The following is a 25,247-nucleotide window of genomic DNA, read 5'->3' on the forward strand; positions in this document are numbered from 1 at the left end:
CTGGAGAAGCCAGCCATTTATCACAAGAACAGTCAAGCAGACCTGTGAAGAGGTCTACATGGAGAGGAACTGAGGCCAAATACCAACAACCAGCACCAACTTGCTGCCATGTTGGAAGTGGATCCTCCAGCCCAGCTCACATCTTAAGTACAAATGAGATCCTAAGCTAAGCTGCTCCTAAATATTCCCAACCCACAGAAATGTGAGGGATAATAGCTTTATTATTGCTGCAAATCACAAAGGTAATTTACCAATAAATAATTCATATAAAGAAAGATGAAGAATTGGAGCTTTTTTTTTTTAAGCCACAGGTTCAAGAATCTTAATTGCAAACAACAGCATCTACTCTAGCTAATTTAAGCAGAAAAGAAACATGAAAGAGTATTGAAGAAACTCCAGAAGCGCCAGAGCATCAGGTCTAGAGGCTACCAAGTCAACAACAATGCCTGAAGCACAGGGTACCTCTGCTTCAGCCAGGACCACATTCCTGCTGCAGCTGGATAAAGATACCTCAGCTTGCACCACTGAAGCTGGTAGCCGGATGCCAGAATCTCTACCATTAATATCCTAGAAAACTGGATGCCTTCCCGACCCTCTTTGCTGAAAATGGAATCTGTGACATGCCAGACATTGCTGCTCTATTCCAGTGAGAAGTCTTGCACAGGTACACATGATTGGTGGAGTCTATTTGCAAGGGAAGATAGGGAAAAACGAGTTGTGGGCTCCCTCCTTGGGAAGGTGTTATTCTTAAGATTGAAAATACCCCAGGAATAGAAAGGGTGTTCAAATGGTGCTGAGTAGTTAGGAAAACTGATAAATGCTCACTTCTTGTCCCCATATAAAATCATCATCACATTACTAAAATATAGATAACTAGAGAAATTATTCACATCTTTCTGTTTCCTGGAACCCAAACTGGTAACTGAATTTCATCTCCAGAGCCATTTCTAATCATTTGCTGGTGCCTGCTAGAGTTATATGTTAAGATGAACTCCAGGCTCAGTTGAAAAGAGATCTGGGATCAAGTTCTGATGATGCCTTGGGTGCTGTGTATTTGTGTTCAATAATAGGTACCTGCATAAATAACTGTCCTCAGTCTCTGCATTTTCTCTCATTTTCTAAAAGGAGGGTCTGAAAACACGCAGTGAACTTTTTTCTTTTTTTTAAAGATGTTTTATACTTTTTTAAATTTATTTATTTTATTTATTTATTGGCTGTGTTGGGTCTTCATTGCTGCACACGGGCTTTCTCTAGTTGCTGCGAGCGGGGGCTACTCTTCATTGTGGTGCTTGGGCTCCTCATTGTAGTGGCTTCTCTTGTGGAGCACAGGCTCTAGGGCATCAATAGTTCTGGCACACGGGCTTAATAGTTGTGGCTCACGGGCTCTAGAGCACAGGCTCAATAGTTGTGGTGCACGGGCTCTAGAGCTCAGGCTAAGTAGTTGTGGTGCACGGGCTTAGTTGTTCCACGGCATGTGGCATCTTCCCAGAGCAGGGCTCAAACCCGTGTCCCCTGCATTGGCTGGCGGATTCTTAACCACTGCACCACCTAGGAAGTCCCACCCCGTGAACTTTTATAACTGCTTAGATTAAAACTGTTCCCTTTTTTTTAGTCATATTTCCAACATGGCATGCAAGCCAATCCACATTCCCTTTATACCCTCCAGTACTTGGTAGAACCCAAATATGTAAAACAGCTCTTCTGGCTGAATATGGCCTCCTGTTCCATCTCCCCCTTATCTGCCCTACCCCCAAGTCAGTTCCTGAGGGATTCCCCAAAAATCCCCAACCAACTCTTTACCTCCCAGGACTTGCTCATTCACCCTCATTTTCTCTCCCCTTTCCCTGAAATTCAGCCAATGGTATAAATATACTGTGGACAAACAGTTCCTACACTTTAGCTTTTCCATTTCCCTGTTTGTATGGTGTGATTTTTCCCCATGTGAGTCACCTTGGCATGATTTGCTTGGCAAGATTTCAGTCACCTCTCACAGTCCAACTTTGGGGCTGGCCATAAGTCTACACTAGGGAGACTTCCCTATCGAAAGACTGAACATCACACCTATTATGCAGTAGTTTCAATGGGGCAGATTCCTGCCTTTCTTCCACTCTCCTTTAGCCACGATAGGAAGTGGACGTTTGCTCAGGCCATAGAGCAGTGCTTCTCAGACTTTACTGTACATGCAAATCACCTAGACATCTCCTTAAGTGAAGATGCTGTTTCAGCAGGTAAGGCCAAGACCCTCCAGGCCCATGAAGCTCCGAGGTGATGGTGATGTGGATGCTCTGGTCTATGGACCACACTTCTTCCAGTCATGTTCTAGAAGACCCAGTCTCACCCTCAGTGGGAGGAGCTTACTGCTTTCCCTAGAATTCTGTGCAGAGTTTCTTACCTATATCTTCTGGATCACATTCCTTCACCATCCCTCCCCTAAACATGCCTGTTCATTCCTGCTCCACCCTGATCACACTTATTTTATTCAATCAGTGAACCAATAATCATTGAACACCTACCAGAAGCTAGACACCACGCTGGGCACTAGGGTGAACAAAATTATCCCTGCTCATGTGGAACTTACAGTCCAAAGAGAAAGATATTAACGAATAATTATTCAACAATTAGTTATAAGAAGTGCTAGGAATGAAAATTATGGGATCCTTTGAGATCAAATAATGGGGAAAAATCTAACCAAGGCTCCTGGGCTCTTGGAGTTTTCACTTTGCAGATTTCCTCTGATTTTGTATACAATCAGGCTTCTCTTTAGCGAAGAAGAGCATCAGAAGGTTCCCCCGTGACCCTTTACCTTCCCCTTGAGCATGGCCACCAGTGTGCAATTGGTGTTGCATGGCCACACTCACCTTTGGCAGGAAGATGCGCGTGGCAAGGGGATTATGGTTGGCAGGTGAGTCCTGGGTTTCCATAGCTCCACATCAATACTGGATTCCCTCATGTCACTCTTGTCCCTTGGCTCCCCTTGATAATGACACAGGCCATCTGCAAAGGCAAGCTGTTCCCTCCCAAATTCTAGTCGGCACTTCCCCTTCTCTCAAAGTGATGGCAAATGTAACACCCTCATTTCTTCCCTCTCGTGACCTCTTTTGCTGCTCTACTACCTGTAACCTGTAACTATGACTAAAGTAACCTGTAACTATGACTTGGCCACTGCCAGCAAATTGTGCTCATTGACACCGAGGTCTTTAAAAGTCATTCATTAAGAATGAATGAGCTCCAGGACTTCCCTGGTGATGCAGTGGTTAAGAATCCACCTGCCAAGGCAGGGGACACAGGTTTGAGCCCTGCTCTGGGAAGATGCCACATGCTGTGGAGCAACTAAGCCCGTGCGCCACAACTACTTAGCCTGAGCTCTAGAGCCCATGAGCCTCAGCTACTGAGCCCGTGTGCCACAACTACTGAAGCCCATGTGCCTAGAGCCCGTGCTCCGCAACAAGAGAAGCCACTGCAATGAGAAGCCCACACACTGCAATGAAGAGTAACCCCTGCTCACCACAACTAGAGGAAACCCACACACAGCAACAAAGACCCAATGCAGCCAATAAATAAAATAAATAAATAAATTTATTTATTTATTTTTAAATTTTTTTTAAAAACTGAATGAGCTCCAGGCCTACCTGCCATAGCAGAGAGTCTGGCTTCCTCAGGCTCAGAAAGCTTCTCCAGCTGCCACAGTTGCCCTTTCCAGTCTCCGGGAGTATCAGTTGGGCAAGAAGAAGAAAAGGCTTGGAGATTGCAGAGCCATTATAACCTATATAAGATAAGGCCTTCCACGGCTTTTCCCCTACAATTCATTCCTATACGATGTCACATTCAAGGAAATAACAGTCCATCAGCCAAAGTGTATCTGTAATGCAAGTGAAATCTTTCCTGAAATCTCTTGAAAAAGGATTCCATTCGTCCATTTTAACTTTAAAGACAACTTAAGGTCCTGTTTCCTGGTATTTATCCTTTTCAATATTTCACATCTATAGTTACTTCCCAATGTCGTCTCTCTCCTCCCTCTCTTAAAACTCTCCCGACTCTCCATCAAACCAAACCCACTGCACTTCCAGATCCTTCCTCACCAACCTCTTCCCTCCCTGGATTTCTTCTACCAAAGTCTTGAGACAATCGCTTTCCTCTCTCTCCAGTGCCAATCATTTCAGCAGGACCTATCGCCCTGCCCCATGGCCTGATTAGATCCAGGATCTGGACACAGAGCTACAATTCTCCTACTGAGAATTCTCCCAACCAGAAGGAAGCGAGGGCGGGTGTGCTTTCTCCCACATTGTCTGTGCTTACTTTTGTTACTTACCACCACATCATTAACCCAAGGAATTAATTCCTTTTATTTCAAGGAAAAGGAGCAGGATAGTCATCAAAATTCTAGTGTTTGCTGTTGAAGAAAATGGCAAAGAGCTAATGTGAAATCAGTAAGCTTTTTATTCAACTGAGTAGCATCTGTATTCAATTAAAAAATGCATATATATATAGTCTATATACAAATCTTTATGCGCGTGTGCACATGCACACACAGACACAGACTTGGATTCCCTGTAACAAATGCCAACCCTGCCAAGTCTATGAATCACCCTATGACCCTTTCACCACAATCCTTTGTCCACAGCCCACAGAGTGAACCCAGAGACTCTTGTCATTTAATTAACCTGGTGAATACTTATCACATATTACCAGCATTCTTAAAACTTCACCCCAACACATTACTTTTCATGGAACCGCCAAAGTGTTTGCAGTTTTGAGCAGGTAAGACTCACCGTGGTCCTAAGTATGTCATCATGTGAGGATCACTGGAGGGATAGACTCTAATCAAGGGTCTTTGGCATGAATCTGCCTTTTTTGCTCCATAGAAAGCCCCGTAAATCCTCACGCTGGGAGTCCCTCTGAGCCATCCCTTGTGAATGCTAACTGTACACCACAGTAATGGAGCACATGGATAACATTGGCTTCCTCACCTGCAGCTTTGTTTCATGATCCCTGGTTACCAGCTGGGACGTTGGTGGGGCATTTTACAGCACAGCCTCTGCTACCCTCATGAAATATTATAATCACATAAAATGTGATGCTGTAGGATTGTAAGTGATACGGAGCCTGCTCTTGGCATCTGTGCCTTACTCACTTCTTTTCATCACCTCACTGCCCATTTGGGAGTCCTCGGAAGGCTTCCTTCCACATGAATAGGGGTGTGGAGTTGAACCAGCCACGCCCGGCACCCTCATTTCCAATTCCAGGTCAACGACTCACTGAAGGTGGTGTCAGGAAGCTCTCTTGACTTCCCTGTGCTCTTATTTAATCGGCATTTCCTCAGACTCCAGAGCCATCATTTCCATCACTCAGGTATGAGACACTCAGGAAGGCCTGTTACAGATGCTCAAACCAGCTTACCCACACAACGCTCAAAACTTGACCCCACAGCCCATAGCGACCCCTCAACCTGCTCTGAGTTCTACCAAGCAGAACCTTGGCGCCAGAAAAATAGCCCTAGTTCCCGCCTTAGACAGATATTAGGGATGTGTCTGGGCCGAATTCTGTGCCCACAGGCACAATAAATCCTCCAGTGTCTCCCTGTTTCCACACTAACTGTGATCCCGGTGCAGACACAGCCTAGACTTTCCCCCACTGCCGGAAGTCAACTACTAGCTGTTTTCACCCAACTTTCTGGTGAATAAAAGAGAGATCTGTAGCATGAGCACAAAGCAGCCCATTGGTAAAGTGAGGAGAACAAGAGTCCACTCGGAGCATTGACTTCTGCAGAAAATACAAAATGGGCTCACTCAAAAAAGACGGGCTGATGTCCTTGGGTTCAGGGACTAGTTCCACCCGTCCCTGCTGCTGCCCCGCAGAGCTGGCCTCTGATGGGCTTGGAGGAGTGCTGTCCCCCGTTCAGACAACAAGGGGGCTGTGTGCCCCCCTTAGAGGAAGAGCCAAGCACACACTGCTGATGTGGGTGATATCACTGAGAGAACCAGCATCCTCTTGATTCAAAGTAGACCATCTCTTCTTTATGTGGATGTTTCTGATTTTAGCAAAGGCATAAATAGTCGGCCAACAGGGTTGGAAGGGGAGGAAACGCCACCCCCTCCCCTGTACATCAAGCCTAGACATGTGGATGTTCTTTCAGGCTCCTGAATGCTCAAATGCTGAATGGACGGTACTGTGCCCTCGGGCTCCACGTCTGCTGCACATCCTGACCACCTGGGAGCTTTCGAAAAACCCCAGTGCCCAACCCTCAGCCCACTCCAATCACATCCAAATGTCTGGGGGAGACAGCCAGACATCAGTAGTTTTTAAAGATCTCCAAAGTGTTCCAAGGTGCAGCAGTTTGGGAACCACTAGCAAAGTGGTTATGAGCACAGACAGCAGGGACGGATCTGGGTTTGAATCCTCACTCCACACCAGCTGTGTGCCTTTGGGCAAGCTACTTACACTTTCTGTGCCTCAACTTTCTCATTTATAAAATGTAATATTTTACAAAAAGTGCATTTACCTCACAGTGTTTTCATGAGAATTAAATTTGCAAACTTCTTACATCAGCTCCTGGTACGTGCTAAGAGCTATAAAAGTTTGTTAAAAAGAAAAATATACATGTAAGCTCCTTTCTGGCCCAGGGCCTTTGCTCTTGCTTTGTCTGAACCAAACCCTCCCTGACTGTCACAGCTAATAGGCAGCCCACCTACCCTAGTTACACTCTCTCTTACTGCACTTTTTTATTCTTTGCCTCCTTTACTAGAATGTAAACCCAGCAAGAGCAGGATCTGCCCTCTCTCTAGAACAGCACCTGGGTAAATGAGTGACTGAAGGAATGTGAACACAGGGGTGAGTCTGATTCCTTGGTGATGGGAAGAACAGGCATTGAGGGAAAGAAATCCAGGATTTGGGACAGACAGTCACCCTTCCACAGGCCACCAAATGTCCATGATTCAGATACAACTTTGGGGTTTACTGTGGGTGAGACATTGCCCACACACATTAGCATCTCCAATTAAACACTGTGCAAGAGGAAACTTGCTCGTAAACAAGAGAAGCGGCCTCTCCCTAAAAATCTAGACCTGAAAAGATTGCAGGCAGGTAACTCCCCCCATTTGAATTCTCTCATTTCATTTCAGTACATAGTTCATATCTTTTATTCAGTTTAAAGCTTAGATATTTTCATTTTTATAAATTGCTATCCCCACCCAAATGAGGGTCCCCAGTTCTCACTCACTATGTGGGTCTGAGAAAATAATCTTCAAGAGTTTTAACAGGATGAAATACATGTGGACAAATATCAAAGGTGGTGAAGATTTATATCTTAGATGGACAGCGTGGTGCAGGTGAGCAATGAGACATTGTCGGTACCAGAGCTGTCTCTGTGCATCTCTGTGTTAATTCAACATTTCTGTTTGTGTTAATCAACCTACAGCTGTGCTCCATTTCATGGAAGATGATATATTCTAACCAGGAACCCCAAATCTTCCTGAGAGTGATCTGAATTAGAAAGACACCTCCCTTTGTACACACACGTGTAAATGTGCTGTGGATTCCCGCAGACTGGCCCTCCCATTCCCGCACATTGCAGGTCAGAGCTGAAGCTGAGTCCAGAGAACCTAAGTCAGCTGAAGCTCCATGGACATGACAAGGAGCCCCTGAGTGTATAAGTCTATGAAATTTCACTGAAATTACTAAAATACTGATTTACAGTAATGTTTTGGGAACAAGTACGTAACAATTTGAACTTTTAACTCCAATTCATCACAGTGAGAGGCAACACGGCCCGCAGAGACTAGACCCTTCTCAGGGGTTTGTGGCGTGCTTGGCTGAATGAATCAGAAGAAACTTCACGGAGGGGCCCCCGGCCCCAGTGCAGGAACTTCCAGCCCTGCCCTCCTCCACCTCCTCCTAGCGTGGTGCCCAGAACAATGATCCACCTTCAGACTCAAGAACCTGGAGACCCCCGGACCCCAGGGCACCAAGGCAAGGCCCCGGAGGCTCACGGGTTGACTCTACACACATAAGGCAGGCTCCTCATGAGTAACATTCCAGAGGGGCTGCAAACCAGACTGTGTTCTGGGCAGGGGCCAGGATGGCCAAGCATCGCAGTGTGATGCTTTCTGTGAAGCAGCATTCTGCTGTGCAAGATTGCCTAGCAGATGTCAGCCAGGCAAGACCATCCTCACCTTCATTACTGTGCACTGGAGGTCCAGGGTTCAGGCCACACAGGACCACAAGAGGAAGATGCCCTTGATCTAGGCCTTGTTCTTTCAGCCGCTTTCTTTTTTTTTTTTAATAAATGTATTTATTTATTTATTGGCTACATTGGGTCTTCGTTGCTGTACACGGGCTTCCTCTAGTTGCAGTGAGCAGAGGGTGGAGGGGGCTACACTTCATTGCGGTGCGTGGGTTTCTCATTGTGGTGGCTTCTCTTGTTGCGGAGTACAGGCTCTAGGTGTGCAGGCTTCAGTAGTTGCAGCACATGGGCTCAACAGTTGTGGCACATGGGCTTAGTTGCTCTGTGGTATGTGGGACCTTGTTGGAGCAGGGAGTGAACCTGTATCCCCTGCATTGGCAGGCGGATTCTTAACCACTACACCACCAGGGAAAGCCTCAGCTGCTTTATGCTCTGTGTACGTCTTAAGGACTTTGCCTGCACTTCTAGAATGTGTGTGCTTTGCTCACCAGGCTAAATTATCTCCCTTTGGCCCTCCTCCCTTCCCCCACCTGGCTGCTATGTGGCCTCATTCAGTCTCGGACGTCTAGATCAGGGCTTCCCAAACTTTAATATGCACACGCATCACCTGGGGATGTTTTAAAATGCAGATTCTGATTCTGCCAGTCTGAGGCAGTGCCAGAGATTCCACTGACAACAGGTGAGGAGGAGGAGTGCGGGGTGGGAGGGTGCAGGTCAAGGACCACACGGTGAACAGAAAACACACAGAGCTTCTGTGTCTTCCCTCCTCGAGGCCATCAAAGTCTAATCGCTGAAAGTGACTTCTGACCATGAAGAGTCACATGAGAGGGGAGGCTTGGTGTTTTTCCATCCTCAGGAGTATTTGCCATTTGCAACACTGAGAATGCTTTGCCAAAGGAGGGATGGCATTCTTGTGGAATTCTAGTGCTGGGGGTGGTTGGAGTTGGGCACAGGGGACATCCTTCTCAAGTCACCTGAAATCCTGATCATTGTCTATATCATGAGGCCACACTTGCACCCCAGGCAGTGCCTGTGCACGAGGCTGGTGCCAGCCTCCATCTGTGTGGCTGAGGCAGGCAAAGGGCAGGTAAGGGCCCCAGGGCGATGGACACAAAATCTCTCTCCCTCCACCCAATCAACTATCTCTGTGCTGCTGACGTCTCCTGCCTCAGGACCACGGAGCGGGAGGATAGGCACGGAAACCTCTTCTGCAGGCTCGGCTGGACCATAAATTCTGCTTTAAGACCTGTTCCCTGCAGAGACATCACCAGCAAAAAGGCAGTAAGTGGCAGGAAGTGGTTAAATCCAACTCATTGCTTTATCATTAAGAGCAGCTGATGGAGGAAGCATGCATGAAGCTCCCCAAATGCTCTTTCTCCCTTGTTCTTCTTAAGATTATTTTATTTATAGCCGGGAACAAATAATTACCTACAGCTGTGTATCTCAATTGCAGGGCACTTAAGGCAGCTTTTCCACCCACCAGGTTGTTCCTCACAGAGGCTTCCCCTGGGAGGAACCGCTTGGCCCCCTTTCTCTGCTGCCCCGCGACCTCACAGTTTTTTTCTAGTCTTGAGAGGACTCAGGTTATCAGCCAGTGACCTTCCACATGGGCCCTCTCTATGACTTGTCTGCGATACTTAGATTAATTCCTTTATCCCAGTGCATTATCAGATGTAGAGATTTGAAGACATATATAAACAGCTCCCCACGGGGTCCTTCTTAGAATTATGAGACACACTGTGGGGTGATTAGTTTAGCAGTGCTTAAGAGCTAGAGCTCCAAGCAGACTCAAATTGGAATCCTAGTCCACCAGTTCCTTTACTTCTCAGTTTCCTCAGCTGTGCAGTGTGGATGATGACCGTACCAATCCCACTGGTACAAGGATTGAATGAAGGTATGGAAAGTATTTACTCGCATGTTTGCGCACAGGAAGTATTCAACAGATGGTAGCAATTACTAGATAGGTGGTGGTGAGGAAGGAATAAATCGGAACACAGAATTAGAGCTGGAAGTGTCCCTGGAGGTCACCTAGCCCAGCGCGTCACAAAGTTTATGAAGTATGAGAATCACCAGGAAAGCACACTGCTGGCCTCCACCCTAAGATGACTGGATTCAGTAGGTCAAGGGTAGAGCCCATGAATTCACACGTGTAACAGGGTCCCAGGTGATATTTTCAGTACCAAGTAGCTAAGCTAACCCCTTTCCTGATACAAGAATCCCTAGTCCCGCCTCTCCTATTCCTGTAAGATTGCTTGTAAATTCCATTGGGCAAGTCCTATGATGGTGAAAGCAAGGTAATGAATCCTTGTTGGTGATCCATAATGAACTGTAGGCTTTACATATAGTTCCATATCCTCACAATAACTTATGGAGTTATTTATGGTTGTTTCCCTTTCTGTTATTTTGTTTTCTTTGTTTATCAAGATGATGAAACTGAGGCTAAAGATAACTTTAGATGCCTTAGACACTTTCCCACAGTAAGAAATCAAAGAGCCAGGACTTGAACCCAGTCTCTGAGACCTGAGTTCTCGTGTCAGTGATGTTCAGTTGTGTCTGGGAACCACATTTGATTGTTGGGCAACTCCTAAAAGTTAAGGTATGTTTTTATTTTTATACAGAGAGGCAATCTTCTACTGTCATTTCACTGGTCCTGGATCTACTGGATCTTTGGTAGAATTGTAAAGGACTTACTATCATTTGGATAAAGAGAGGACAGTTGTTTACATTATTGCAAATTTGCTACTGGTTAGGTGTATAGCTCTCAAAATAGCGTGCCTTAGTTCAAATCTTGACTCTCCCACTTTGTAGCTCTGTGACTTTATGCAAGCTTCTAACTTCTCTGTGCCTCCACTTTCTCAAGCCTGTAACATGAGAATAGTACTAAGACCTTCATCAGAATGTTTAGAGGAGAAAACAGTTTTATGCATGTATATAATGACAGGGAGATTTTAGCTTTTATGATTTCAATCATAAAGACTTTACAAAGTCTTCATAAAGTCCTTTGTAGCTAAGGTCTTGAAAACTGGAGAGGCCAGATTCTGCCCTGTCCTTGTGATATGACTACAGTGTGGTTAGCTGTGTCTTCTTTAAAGTCCTTGCTTATGATTAGAGGTGATGGATAAAAAGAATATCAAGAGCAATTGCATTTCATCATCAAGAGGTCTGAGTTAAACTCAGTTGCTATGTAGTTACTTTGTTTTCCTGCAGAGGTGATTCTGTACTTTGAAGTAGAAAGTTGGAGTCTTCAAGGTGCTAAAGGAGACCACTCGATGCATGTCCCAGCGAGAAGCTTCCTAAAAGTCTAGGACAGCCAAAAGAGGGGAAGATGAAGATATCTAATCATCAGAGGCTGGAGAACTTTTCACTGGTTTCAAAAATCATTCTTTAAGTTAAAGAAATAATATACATGATGAGATAAAGGATCACAATATCTCATCAAGATTGAATGAAGGGAAAAAAAAAAAAGGGCTGAATTCTCCTCCCTTCCCTGTATCCTTGACCTTGGTTATGACTTTTCAGCCCCTCCCATCAGAAGGTGGAGTCTATTTCCTCAACTCTTGATTCTGGGCTTGGCCATATGACTTGTTGTGGCCAAAAGGATGTAGCAGAAGTGATGCTATGCCAGTACCAAGCCTGGGCCCAAGAGGCCTTGCACTCTTATTGGAACTTTGCCATCACCTCATGAATAAGCCCAGGCTAGCCTGCTGGAGGATGAGACACATGGCCCCCTTGCCCCAGACAGGCACGTGAGGCTGTCCAAGACCAGCCAGCCCCCTTCCCTTTTATGAGATGATTACAGGCTCATAAGCAAATCTAGTCAAGATCAGTCAGGTCTGGTCTAGAAGAGCAGGACCACCCAGCTGCTCCATAGACTCATAAGAGATGACAGGTGCATTGTTTTATCCCTCCAAATTTTGAGGCGGCTTTTTTTCAGAGCCATAGCCAACTGATATACCCCCTTTAATGTTGCTAGGGATAAAACAGCAACAATGGCCACATTAAAAGCAATAATAGGGACTTCCCTGGTAGTATAGTGGTTAAGAATCCGCCTGCCAATGCGGGGGGCATGGGTTCGATCCCTGCTCCAAGAAGATCCCACATGCCACAGAGCAACTAAGCCCATGCACCACAACTACTGAGGCTGTGCTCTATAGCCAGTGAGCCACAACTATTGAGTCCACATGCCACAACTACTGAAGTCCATGCACCTAGAGCCCATGCTCCGCAACAAGAGAAGCTACTGCAACAAGAAGCCCGCGCACTGTAACAGAGTAGCCCCTGCTCACTGCAACTAGAGAAAGCCTGCATGCAGCAACAAAGACCCAAACAATAAATTATTTATTTATTTAAATAAATAAAAGCAATAATAGTACTACTTGTACAACTTGAACTGCAGAAAACTATCAGTTTTCTACCATGTTTGACTTGCAAAAATAGAAATTTCCTGTGGACCAACCTAATATTATTAAATACTTCACAAGTGTCAGGTACTATGAGAAACATTTTATGTGGATTATCTCATTTAATCCTTACAATAACTCTATATGAGGTAGATACTACTATTTCCATTTTATCAATGAGGAAATAAAGGCTCAATAAATATCAGTTGAAGGAATGAATAAAAGAAAGGGTAATATTTCTCAAGGTCACATGACCCATACCCAGTGGGATGGGAATTGAGCTTAGACTGGCTTGATTCCTCTGCTAATGTGTTTTCTACAACAGGAGGCAGATGGTAATGACATTTATCAAGCCTTTACTTGGCATCAGATTGTTGTAAGACCTTTACATGCCTTTCTTGTTTAACCATCACATATAAACCTGTGAGGTTGGTGTGATTTCTGCACAGCGAAGCCAAAGCACTCCAACACTCAGTAATGTAACCACGGTGGTGTAGAAAGTAAGTTGCCAGGCCAGAATTTGAACCCAGGCAATGCTCCAGGAACTGTTGTCAACTACACATGGCATCTTTCTGGGAACTGGAAAAGGAGAAATGGAGTCTTTCATCAGCAGTGCCCTCATAAACATTTTGCATCTCTGAAGTTAAGCTGCATGGTAGTGAAAAACCCTGGCTTTATAAAGGCTCTTCATTCCCAAGAGGGCATGCACAGTCTTTTCATCTATCACCACATTATTATGTCAACTTTTGAGAAACCAGGTTAACCGCCCAATGGAGACGTGGCAGGTATCTGTCCTGCGAGGTCCTTGGTGAAGCCCCACAGTTCTCTACAGAAGCTGACCACTGTGGCCTGAGATATCCACCATCAGTACCACGCCACTGAATTAAGGCACTATCGCCAGAAAGCCCTTGTAAAAATGGTCCTGTGTAACCTGTGAAAGTTAACATTAATTCATTCATAGTATGCAAATGTACATTAAAGCACACATACTTAGGGGCCAGCAGAGATCAGACACGTAAAGGAAATGATGGAAGGAGGCGCGCTGTAGTACAAGAGGGGGTGGTGGGGACTGTGGCAAATGGAGGCAAGCATGTCCACTCTAAATGAGCATGCTGGTACTCACATCAAAGTGACTGTCACCACGGCAATAACAGATGTGTTGTTTTACAAGCATCTAGATATCTGTGGGTGATCTCTCCCTAAACTATTACAAGGAAAAAATGGATCTGTGGGCTGGAATTGGTCTGCAGGAGGCTGGTGTGAAACCCTGTGCTGAGATCAATGTATCATTTCCTTAAAGCAGAGCTACCCAAGGTGTGGTCCCTGTACCAGTGACATCAACATCACCTGGCAGCCAGTTCGAACAGCAAGATCTTGGGCCCCATCCTAGAAATCTTGGATCCAAATCTCTGGGAGTGTGACCCAGGTTTCTGGGCTTAACAAGCTCTTCAGGTGATTCTTTCATGCACCAAGATACCAGTGGCCCAGATGCAATAAGTACCAGATGTACAGGGTGTGGGCAAGGAGTCAAGAGCAAGATCTGGGGCTCATCAGGAAGAAGGTCTCAGTCCTCACGGTCAAGGAACAGGAAAGGGAGGGCGACATCTCAGAAAGCATTCTGGGAGCTCAATGAACAGGACCATTACATGTGAGGCCCCCGGGCCCTTGCACAGCCTCTCAGTGGCTCCTCCTCCAAAGCTGAGATGTCGACTCTCTGAGCCTGGTACCCCCCCCCCCCCAATTCCCAGGAAAGTAACACTGTGTTCCCGTATTTGCACAGCACTGTCAGGGTGAAATCTGTTCTGAAGCATGTCTCCAAAGTTGTCACCGTGCTCAACTAATTAGTCAAAGGCTTCCATCTGCCTCGCGGCGCGCCCCACTTTTCATATTAATTTTTTATGCAAATGTGATTCTGGGGAGGAATGATGTCAAGCAGAGTGATAGGTAACTCACTGGAGCCAGGACAGGATGCATGCAATCTGCAAAACCTCCAGAAAGGTCGCTTTGAACTAAGCTTTTGTATTTGGGCTTCTCGGAAGCTTAATAATAACTTTAATTAAAGTCATGGGAATGCCTGAGATACATATATATATATAATATATACATAAAGGAGGTATTGACCTAACCTCCCCATTGTCATCTTAACTATATAAAAAGCTGGCCACCAAGCCAATCATTCAAGGCATAGTTCAATTAATTTCTCCTTCCTTCTTCTTTGATTCCCCCTCATTTTTTCTGCTTAGCCATGTAATCTTATTTTATTCCCTCTTTTTATTATTTGCTTCCTTCCTTTTAAAAAAGCTATCTTTCAGGAACAAATTCCATTGTAGCAGTGACCTCGAGGATGATAAGGCAGTAGATTAAAACCCAGGAATAGCTTGAAATGCCAGGGATGATTTGAAAGAAAGGGTCAATTGTCTAGTATTAATTCAGTAATAACTGGGGAGACATTATTCTTATTGCCTCCTTCCCGTCAGAACTATCTGGTGTCTGACTGAAGTTCAACACCACTGCAGGGGAGAGTAAAGCAAAACTTGGATAGAGGCCAATTCTGACTCCAATACTGACCCCATATTCAAATTCTAGCTACAGATAAGTCTTTGTGGTGATGAAAATGAGACTCAGAGTTCTGATCATTTTCTTCCCTCTGTATCAGGTAGCTAATGCTGCATACAAAGCATGCCAATAGCTTAATGGCTTAAAACAACAGTCATTTATTTAGCTAAAAATTCCCATGGTTCTGCTGATCTGGGCTGGGCTCTGTCACGTGATTCCATCACATGGTCAGCCAGTGGGTTGCCTGTGGAATCACTGGTCTAGGATGGCCTCACTTTCTGTTCACCACTGCTGCCTACAGAGCCTACCTAACTTCTGGGGAGACTCACAGAGATAGTACGACAGACACTGTTGGCACCCTGCCCCAATCCCTGGTATCCCTTTGGTGAGTTCCTTGTGCCCATCCCCCCAGGTGAGCAGTGCTTTGTTGCTAAGGAGCAGCCCCTGTGACTCTACTCAGAGGGTTGTCCTTGGGCTACTGGAGCTGGCAGTTGTGAGAACGACATCCACGTTTTTTTTGGCTGTGCCCCGCAGCTTGCAGGATCTTAGTTCCCTGACTAGGGATCTAACCCAGGGCCCAGCAATGAAAGCGTCAAGTCGTAACCACTGGACCGCCAGGGAATTCCTAAGTTACATCCTCCTGTCTGACCTCTACCCAAGAGCATGAACACCCAGATCACTTACTCAATGGAGATAAACTCTGGGGCATCATTAATGCTCCAGAACACCTCGCAGGATCAGGTTGAGGCTGGGAATTTGCTGGCAACTGCACCTTTGCTCTGCCTCTTCCCAGCCCCTTCCTGCTTTCCCACCTCCCTCCTGAGAGAACTTCCTTAAGAGATCATCGGCTCATGTACCCTCATCTCAGGGGCTGTTTCCAGAGAGATGGTCTAATTCAAACATCTTACATGGAGCACAGAGCAGCCCTGTTCACCTGTGGGATGTGTATATGGTTTCTTCACAAAAGTTCACACGAAGAGAAGTTTCCTAGCAATAAGAGTTGAAAATAAAACCCACCTCATAGAGCCTGTTTATGTCACTGAAAAGACAAATACACAAAGAAACGAAGCAACTTCTTGGATGTCACACAGCCCCCTGAGGATGGAGCACAACCCAGGCTCCATCAGCATGAGTCACATTCTGTCACTAACATGGGAACTCCCACTGGATTCCCCAGAGAGTCCACACCCCAGAGAGAGGGAAGGGCAGTGGTCTACAGCCTGGGAAACAGGCTTCAGAACTGGCTCAGCCCCTGTGAGCCTCTCTCCCCACCCCTCTTCCTTCTCCCCCTCTTCTCATCCCCATCCCTGCCCTCCTTCCTCCTGCCTCCCCTCCCTTCTCCAACTCTGTCTTTCTCCTTCCCCACCCCTTCCTCCTTATCCTCTTTCTTTCATTTGTGTTGTTTTCCACCTTTCCTCCCCCTCCTCCTCCCCTCCCCCTCTTCCTTCCCTCCCCATTCCTCCCATCCCACCTCCCCCTCCCTCCCTCCCCCGACTCTCTTCAGCTCACCATCAGCATCAGCATCTTCCTCATCATCTTCATGATCATCGCCATCTTCTCCAACATCCCTTCCCCAGAATACTTCTCCTTCTACTACTCTCTGTCTACGGTCACAAGTAAAGGCTTGTGAGCCAGTGATCTGGCTCAACACACAAATTTGGACTGACAGTTATGAGGTAGCTGCTCCAAGGCATTTCCGTCAGCAGGAATGCCATCTTGGAGATTCACGGCCACAAAACTGGAAAGGCAGAAGCAGCAGCCCTTCTCCGCCAGAGGAGTTCTGTTGGCATTGCAGTTTGCACATCCACAGATCCGCAAGGCTTGATTTATCGAAGGGGAGATCAATGTGAAAATACTGTCAAGCTTTGGGAACTTGGAAGATATTTAGATCACTCCCCTCACGTACATCATATTTATGAAAGGAAAAGGAAGTGTGTGGATTATAAATTAGAAAAACCTGGAAGGAAAATCTCTATCATTTCCAAACTCAGTCTTCTATGAACTTCTTTCCAAAAGGTTGAGCTTGATGGTAAATACCTTACATTGATCAAGTATGCCTTAATTTCTGGCTTCCAAACAGCCCTCTGCAAAAAAGGCCTCTCTCAGGAATTCCACCTGGGCTCCTCCAGATCTGTCCATGCCCATGTTTCTGCCCCTCCTCCACACCCCACCCAAGGGCAACCACCAAGTCCAACCCTTACACACTGAGAACTGTTGAAGTCAGAGAAATCAGTGTGTCTTTCCATCTTTCTGTAGATAAAGAAACTGAGGCGCACAAAGGCAAGGGTTATACAGAAAATCCAAGAAATGAACCAAGGGCCAGCCTGGTCTGAGGGTCCCAGACCCAGCTCTACTAAAAGTTTCCTTTGTGACCTCGGGCCAGGCATTGTACCCTTGGGGCCTCAGTGTGGTTAATCATAAAAATTGCCACAGTTGTTTGCGCTTCCCGGTATCCACGATCTTTGTGACTTTCCTGCATCTTCCATTGACACAAGGAGTCTATTTCCTGGCCCCTTCATCTGGGCTGGCCTCGTGATTTGCTTTGGCCAATGGAATGCAGCAGGATGGCAGTGCCAGGTCTGAGATGAAGCCCCAGGGCCCTTGCACACTCCCTTTCTTGGAACCCTGCCCTGACATCACGTGCAGAAGCCCAGGCTACCCTTTGAGAAGATGAGAGACCACATGGAACCCAGATAAGCCAGCCCAGCCCAGCTCTTCCTAGACTAGCCGGTTCCCAACTGAGTGGGTGCTGCCCACAAATGCACAAATTTAGCCCAGGCAGACAATAAAAACTGTCCAGACAATAAAAACTGCCCATCCCAAGTGTGTGACCCACAGTATCATGAACTAAATACATGATGGTTATTTCAAGCCACTGTCTTAGGGTGGTTTGTTATGCAGCAAGATGTAACTGACATACTCGGTTTCTTCATCTGCACAAAAAGGGCACATAAATATCTCATTTTTTTAAGGTGGTTTTTGAAAGACCAAGTCGATAAAAGGTTAAGATCCAAAGTCGAGCTATCGGATGTGGTAGCCTCTAGCCATATGCAACAATGTAAATTTAAACATAATTAACTGAAATTAAATAAAAGTAAAAATTGACTGCCTTAGTCACACCATTCGCATTTCAAGTGTTTAATAGTTACACGTGGCTAGTGGTCCCTGAATAGACAGCACAGGTACAGAACGTTTCCATGATCACAGGGCGCTGCACTTAATGGTGCTGGCCTGGAGCCTCCAAGGAAGCGAGCATCACAGCAGATCCTACAAGGACAGCCAGACCTCCTGTCCTCCCCCCTCCCCCTGCCTGGACCGCTCCCCCCCCCCCCCCCCCACCTCCCGTCTCCACTGGCTCTCCCAGCACATCCTGCTCCACAGTGAGCATTCTCATATATCCTTGGAATTTTCACACCTATATTTTGAGTCTTCTGCTTTACCTAAAATATCTAAATCCTCAAGGAGTCTTTGGATTGACTGCAAACAAGTTCAGTATTTTAGTAAGATAGTGGGGGAGTGAGGCTCTCCAGGTAGGAAGGTCTTCAGATAGATTACAAGCTTTCCCTCCTTTGGGGGATTGTCCTAGTTTTCATTTTCAGTATATTTTTTCCATGTTGATTAGCTTGATAGCTGACTTTATCTGCATTCAATCCTTAAAGAGGACTGACGATTGATTTTCTGTACTTGTGTGTGTACATAGGAAGTTTCCTCCCAATTCTCTTTCCATTTTTTTCCTCTCTCCAATGCCCAGGGCTTCCTCTGACTTCAAAGAACTAGAAAAGACTCAGAGGAAAATGGGTATCTGACCTAATTAAGCATATAGATTGAGATTTTTCTCTCTTGGTTGATAAAAAATTCCCTTTTCTTCACAAGCCTCATTCCGATTTCCTGGGTAAAGGAGACTCAGAGAATTACCTTCCTGCTACCCCCTGAAGAAGCATTGTCCCTGCAAGAAGCCCAATTCAGGGAGGGCAGGTGGGGCCCCTGAGACAGGGGAGGCAAGTGGGGGCCATTAACAGGAGGGTTGGGGACTGCACCGTCTGGCTGTGAATCCCAGTTCAGCCACCTCCTACATCTGTTGGGTCCTTGGTCTAATTACTTAATCTTCCTGTGCCCCGGGTACCACATTCATAAAGTGAGCATGGCAAATGCTCTTATCTGGTAATGGTTTGATGGATGAATACAAGAGAAGCCCTGAGAACAGTGCCTGGCACAGAGTGAGTGCTCAGGGTTGCCAAAATGGACATAGTGCACTGTCCAGGTCCTCTGGGATGCAGGGCACTGGTTCTGGGCATCCACCCTCCAGCTCTGTGTGCTTTGCTGCTAACAGCTTGCACATGAAACCTTCTTCAGAGCCCTGCCCAGAGCCATTTCACCCACTCAGGCAGGCAGCCTGGGTGCCAGGTGTCATCTCAAGCAGACAGTTACTGATGGGGCAGCAGTCACGAAGCCCAAGTACCTTGACAATGAGTGTAACTCACACTCCAGAGCTGCCCTTGGGGTGAGGATGAGGCTGGGGCTTTGCCTGTAATTGCTGTCTTGCTTCTTCCCCTTTTCTGTCCAGCTTCCTCTGCTCCCAGGTTTCCCCCTGAGAGCACTTCCTTAATAAAACGTGTGCACATGAATCCTTATCTCAGGCTCTGCTTCCAAGGAACCAGACCTCGATGGTAACTATTACAATTATTATTATGATAACTATTTTTTTAATATTTATTTATTTATTTATTTTGAGGTACACCAAGTTCAATCATCTGTATTTATACACATATTCCCGTATTCCCTCCCTCCCTCGACTCCCCCCTCCCACCCTCCCCGTCCCAGTCCTCTAAAGCATCATCCATCCTCGAGTTGAACTCCCTTTGTTATACACCAACTTCCCACTGGCTATCTATTTTACAGTTGGTAGTATATATATGTCTATGCTACTCTCTCCCTTCGTCTCAGCTTCCCCTTCACCCCCTACCCCCCCAAACTTCGAGTTCTCCAGTCCAATCTCTGCATCTGCGTCCTTGTTCTTGTCTTGTCACTGAGTTCATCAGTACCATTTTTAGATTCCGTATACATGAGTTAGCATACAATATTTGTCTTTCTCTTTCTGACTTACTTCACTCTGTATGACAGACTCTAGGTCTATCCACCTCATGACATATAGCTCCATCTCATCCCTTTTTATACCTGAGTAATATTCCATTGTATATATATGCCACATCTTCTTTATCCATTCATTTGTTGATGGGCATTTAGGTTGCTTCCATGTCCTGGCTATTGTAAGTAGTGCTGCAATGAACATTACAGTACATGTTTCTTTTCAGATTATGGTTTTCTTTGGGTATATGCCCAGGAGTGGGATTACTGGATCATATGGTAGTTCTATTTGTAGTTTTTGAAGGAACCTCCAAAGTGTTTTCCGTAGTGGCTGTACCAACTTACATTCCCACCAACAGTGCAGGAGAGTTCCCTTTTCTCCACACCCTCTCCAACATTTGTTGTTTCCAGATTTTGTGATGATGGCCATTCTGATCGGTGTGAGGTGATACCTCATTGTGGCTTTGACTTGCATTTCTCTGATGATTAGTGATGTTGAGCATCTTTTCATGTGTCTGTTGATCATCTGTATGTCTTCTTTGGAGAAATGTCTATTTAGGTCTTTTGCCCATTTGTGGATTGGGTTATTTGCTTTTTTGGTATGAAGCTGCATGAGCTGCTTGTATATTTTGGAGGTTAATCCTTTGTTCGTTGTTTCGTAGGCAACTATTTTTTCCCATTCTGAGGGTTGTCTTCTAGTCTTGTTTATGGTTTCTTTTGCTGTGCAAAAGCTTTTAAGTTTCATGAGGTCCCATTTGTTTATTCTTGATTTTATTTCCATGATTCTAGGAGGTGGCTCAAAAAGGATCTTGCTTTGATGGATGTCATAGAGTGTTCTGCCTATATTTTCCTCTAGGAGTTTTAGAGTGTCTGGCCTTACATGTAGGTCTTTAATCCATTTGGAGTTTATTTTTGTGTATGGTGTTAGGAATTGTTCTAGTTTCATTCTTTTACATGTTGCTGTCCAATTTTCCCAGCACCACTTATTGAAGAGGCTGTCTTTTTTCCGTTGTATACTCGTGCCTCCTTTGTCAAAGATAAGGTGCCCATATGTGTTTGGGCTTACTTCTGAGTTCTCTATTCTAATCCATTGATCGTCCTTTCTATTTTTGGGCCAGTACCATACTGTCTTGATCACTATGGCCTTGTAGTATAGTTTGAAGTCAGGAAGGCTGATTCCACCAACTCCATTTTTCCTTCTCAAGATTGCTTTGGCTATTCGGGGTCTTTTGCGTTTCCATACAAATCGTAAGATTTCTTGCTCTAGTTCTGTGAAAAATGCCATTGGGAATTTGATCGGGATTGCATTGAAGCTGTAAATTGCTTTGGGTAGTACAGTCACTTTCACGATGTTGATTCTTCCAATCCAGGAACATGGCATGTCCCTCCATCTGTTTGTGTCGTCTTTGATTTCTTTCATCAGTGTCTTAAAGTTTTCTGCATACAGATCTTTTGCCTCCTTAGGCAGGTTTATTCCTAGGTATTTTATTCTTTTTGTTGCAATGGTGAATGGGAGAGTTTCCTTAGTTTCTCTTTCTGCTCTTCCATTGTTAGTGTATAGGAATGCAAGAGATTTCTGTGCATTAATTTTGTATCCTGCTACTTTACTAAACTCATCAATTAGTGCTAGCAGTTTTCTGGTAGAGTCTTTAGCGTTTTCTATGTACAATATCATGTCATCTGCAAAGAGTGACAATTTTACTTCTTCTTTTCCAATTTGGATTCCTTTTATTTCTTTTTCTTCTCTGATTGCTGTGGCTAAAACTTCCAAAATTATGTTGCATAATAATGGTGAGAATGGACACCCTTATCTTGCTCCTGTTCTTAGAAGGAATTCTTTCAGTTTTTCCCCATTTAGAATGATGTTATGATAACTATTTTTATTATTGCAGTCATGCCATAAAAAGTAATTTTGATTCATAATTTCTGCAAGTGGACAGCATTCAGCACTTTCCAAAGCACTTTCCTTTTCCCCTGTGTCAGTCCCTTGTTAAGAGCAGATGTTTCTGGGAACAAGAGATTAAATGACAACCCCAGTCCATTCCCTCATCTCTTCCCTCCCGTGGCTCCTCCCAGCACAGCCAGGACCTCCTGTGCCATCGATGATGCAGACACATTAGTCCATATGACTAAGCTTGATCCTCTCCCAACCCTCTTTCAAACAGCAATCTCCTGAGCCCCAGGCTGCATACATTCTAGCATGATCCATCCTGAGAAAGACAAACCCTGGGGAAAGAACCCCATAGACCCTGGGTAGAAATGGTTCTGAATCTTAAGTATTCTTCAGAATCCTTGGAGGGGTATCCTTAGAGGGCAGTTAAAACACAGACTCCTGAATTCTGCCCGCCCCCCCCCACCCCCGCCCCAAGGGGTCCTGATTTCATAGGTCTCGGGTGGGACTGAGGATTTGGTACCTAACAAACAAGTAGGTGATGCTATTGTGCAGACCTAATTGGAGGAATATGGACCTAGAAGACCCCTGGCTCCATGGGGAGGGGCATGGCTGAAGGGGGTGGGGGCAAAGGGGGACTGTCTCTGAGGTGCAGGGTCCAAAGCAGGGCCTGGCTGCCTGGCTCTTGAGTGGTATATTCTTGAGCAAATAAGAATGTCCACAGTCATTCCAAAACTTATGAAAGGCAGAGTCTGCAACATGGCAAGAACATACTGTATCAGCTGACTGTTGCTGCTGTAACAAACTACCACCAACTTAGCAGCAAAGCAACACAAATTTATATTACAGTGCTGGAGGTCCCAAGTCTGAAAGGGGTCTGATGGGGTTAACATCAAAGGCTGTGCTCTTCCTGAAGGTTTGAGGGGAGAATCCACCCCTTGCCTTTTCCAGATTCTAGATTCCACTTTCCTTAGCTCCTGGCCACATCAATCCAATGTCTGTTTTATCATCACACCTCCTTCTCTGACTCTGACCCTCCTGCCTCCCTCTTGCCTCTAAGTCCAGGCTTCCACTTTCTCCCTCCAAATCATGTGAACAAGCTTGGGCTGGAGTGCTGGAGGGTGAGACACTGCATGGAGTGGGGATGAGATATCCCAGCTGAGGCCACCCTAGACCAGTTAGCCCCCAGACCTTCCAGATGCCTACAAATGCTACTGTGAGCCTAGCCAGGCTTAGGAGGAACAACACATGTTTACTGTATTAGGCCACTACATTTTGGGGTGGTTTCTTAGGCACAGTGGCTAATAGACACACACCCTGAGTGGAGGGACAGTGGGCAGTGTGGGTTCCTTAACCAGGCCCAGCCTGCAAATGTCTCTCACATGGTCACCACACAATACATTAAGAATCTGGGGGAAATTGCCTTAAATTTCAGACCTATAGCTTATTGTAAAATATTAGGAGAGCTCACAGAAAAGGAGAACACGGAGGCCTTCTGGGATACTGAGGACGTTCAGGTTCTTGCTCTGGGAGCTGGTTGTACTGAGTGTGTTTAGCTTGTCAAAATCCATCAAGCTGTACACTTAAGATTTTACCCTTTTCTGTAGATATGTTATACTTTAATTAAAAGTCAAAATAAAGTGAAATTAGTTAAAATAGGGCTCTTGTTCAGTCTGGAGCAATGACACAAATGGAGGGGCTTGATGAACTGAACTCCCTCTTCCAGAAGCCCAAGATAGAAAGGAAGCTTGAGCCCTGGCCAAGCAGCCACAGTTCTCCCTTTATCCCATTGCCCTACACTTGACTCATCATGTCAGCTGCCTGTTTCCTATAAGCACCTGAGCTTGCCAATTAATGAAGGAAACCTCTTGTTAAAGCATGTTACAGATGTACATTTTACTCAAAATAGCCATGTGTTCACCCATCACTAAGTTTCTGGATCCTTCTTTTTTTAAACTATTTTGGCAGTACCAACTGGCTCCCTCTTCCCTAGTGGGTCGTTGAAAGGCAGCTGCCTAAGGAAGGAACGTGTTCCCAGACCCACTTGCATCCAAGGACGGCCATATGACCAGGTCTCTCCAGTGGAAAGTGAGTGGAAGTGGTGAGGGTCCCTTTCCCTTCCAGTCCTGGGGGTAAGAAGCAGTTGGAGCTGATCTGCAAAAACACCAAGACCCAAGATACATTGGCCGGACAGAGCCTGGGTCCATGAATCAACATGTAGAAGAAAACCATCTGCTGATTGGCACATCCCAACTGGGCTCTCAGGTGGGTAAGCAATAAACCTTACATCCTATTCTGATAAGCCACTGGGATATATTTGCTTCTGCTGCTAGAGTCATCCTGATTAATACGCTATTTCATCCCATGGTTATTCATGCATTCACTCATTCAATAAATATTCATAAAATCTCATATGCAAGGCACTGTGCCAGCTTCCTGCCTTCAAGGATCTTATATGCTGGCTTAAACATAAGGCGAACACTGTTTGCCTTCCTATGTGGCAGCCCATGGATAAGTTACTTTACAGACATTAGAACACGCGATCATTATGCTCATTCTACAAGATGGGCGTCACAGTCCCTAATTTATTAATGAGGGACTCGAGGCTTAACGGAGTCCGGGAAACAGGACTTTCTGACTTAAACACTTGTGCTTTCCCCCATACATTACACTGCTTCCTGGACAGGAAGTAAGATGCACACACAAGAACTGTCAGATGAGTTACTGAGGGTTAAATGGCTCGAGAGAGCAGTGTTGAAATGCTGGCAATGCTCAGAGATCACTGACTATTTCGATATTCACACTTTCCCCGGGCAACCCTGCCCACTGATTTGGCTACTTCTGTCTGTGCTCTGGCTGTGCCCCATCTTGGACTTCTCTGATGGTGATACTTTGGGGGTCAGAAAGGTCCTGAAAAGCTCTGTAGCCACCAAAGTACATCAAAGTGGCAGCACGTTTAAGAACTCAGTAAATCAGTAACTGCTGCACCCCTGTTGTACTGAGCGACAGCTCTCGGCATTGCTTTTTGAAAACGCCCCTTTTCCCTCTATGAAATCGTCTTGGTAAAGCCTGGCTGGATGAGACTATATCTGAAATGTATGAAACCATAGAAAGCATAGAATGATCTTATAAATTA

Source organism: Hippopotamus amphibius, chromosome 12 (assembly GCF_030028045.1).
Source record: "Hippopotamus amphibius kiboko isolate mHipAmp2 chromosome 12, mHipAmp2.hap2, whole genome shotgun sequence".
In the NCBI taxonomy this organism is placed as follows: Eukaryota; Metazoa; Chordata; class Mammalia; order Artiodactyla; family Hippopotamidae; genus Hippopotamus; species Hippopotamus amphibius.